We start from the raw sequence: 1,781 nt of genomic DNA on the forward strand, positions 1-1,781 counted from the left end.
AAGGCATGCCCCTAGCTGTCTCCCCCTACCCCCCACCCCAACTCCCTGCATCCTCCTCGCACCCACAGTTCAGAGGCTCTGGGAAGTCCGCTGCAGATCTCCCAGCCAGCGCCTCCCAGCACCTGTGCCTGGTGCCTGTAAGCACACCCCTTTCTGCACCTGCCGGTTCTGGCGTCCCGTTTCCCCAAGCTCCCTACAGCGACTGGCTCTCACCTGCATCCCTGCCGGCTCCCAAGACCCCCACTCTCTCCTGCACTCCGTTCCTTTCTGCGCTTTTGCCTCCTGCGTTTAGCTCCCTCCTGTGCCCCCGCTCCCCTGGCTCCCTGTCTACTTCCAGTGCCCAGATTTCCAGCCGGGCGAGCCCGTGCTCCCTTTCGCAGAGAGGGAACCTCGGTGTTCTCTAAGCACCCGAGAGCTTTGGACAGCCTGTCCACAAGGGTTGGAGGGGTTTGGCGGAGAGATTGTTCCTCAGGTCGGGCAGCCTAGCGGAGTGAGTGTAAAACCCTTTCCCCTTCTAGCGGGGATCCAGTCAGCCTGCGCCCTGCCAGCTCCGGGGATTGAAAGCCGGTGTTTGTGGTTAGAGGAAACTTTCCAGCTGAGCCCCTGGCTAAAGCAAACCACGCATCTGTCAGGAATGTTCTCTGGGCGCTGTTCTTGCCAGGAGCTTGCGTTCTGCTGCGGTAGATGCAGCAAGGAAGCAATGATTAGTGCATCTGACAGCTAATGCTGAGGACCAGTAGGAAAAACACACACTCCCCAGGCCCAGCTGGCGAATCTGAGTATGATGCAACCGTGTGTGTCTGTACGACAGAGAGGCTTAAGGAAATGCAAAAGTTTAAGCGTAGAGTAAATGACACTGCCACCAAGAAAGAGCACACTTAATTACACTTTGGACTTTTCACAGTTAGTAAGGCCACCTGTATTTTGTGCTTTATGATTCACATGATCTGATCATTTGAGTTGGGCCAATACAAACAAAAAGGCACTGTTGGTTTTGGTTGAGGTAACGAACTGAGATTTCAGATTTCTTGGTTGTTTTCTCCTTTGCCCAAGTTCCCAGATTCTCAAAACTCTAGGATTAGTTTTGGGAGGGATGAGAGAAGAAAATATGTAAATACTCAGGAGGATTAAAATCAGATAGCAGTTGAGAGTATAGCCATAGTTTTTGAGTTGGCAAATGAATCGGTTTGAAATTCGTGAGCCTGGCCTCTGGCCAGGCCGGGCGCGGAACCCTTGCGTCATTGTAGGCCAGGCTGAGGGACACCCCCCCTCCCACACAAATTTCGTGCACCAGGCCTCTAGTTGTTTATATTAGCCTTTTCCTGTGATAGATTAACATTCACATGATTGAATGTGGATAAAGCCTTGCATGTCTGCAGTTGTAAATGTGTGAAATTAAAATTATTGCCTAAACTAATATTTGTTTTATTGAATTGAGTAACACTGTGTTCCCTCTATTTTATAGAAAAGATAGGTCCATGGTAGCTGGATACTTGCCACTTATTAGAAATAGGTATTGAGACTGTCCAGTGGAAACTGGAGTAGAATGTGCACTTTCAGAACTTACCAAAGAACATTTCTTAAAAGCCGTGGAGTTAAGTTGTAGGGTAGACACCAAATGCAGCCATCTCTTCTTTAATTATCAATGCTAACTGGAAATGGGAGATGGCAAAGAAGAGTATAGATGTTTTCTCTTTCTCTTCCCACCCACATGCTGATATGTTACTCCCCGCCCTCTACCCCCACTACTTTTTTTTCTTATTTTTTACAATCTGTCTTTA

This window comes from Myotis brandtii, unplaced genomic scaffold, assembly GCF_000412655.1.
Source record: "Myotis brandtii unplaced genomic scaffold, ASM41265v1 scaffold136, whole genome shotgun sequence".
In the NCBI taxonomy this organism is placed as follows: Eukaryota; Metazoa; Chordata; class Mammalia; order Chiroptera; family Vespertilionidae; genus Myotis; species Myotis brandtii.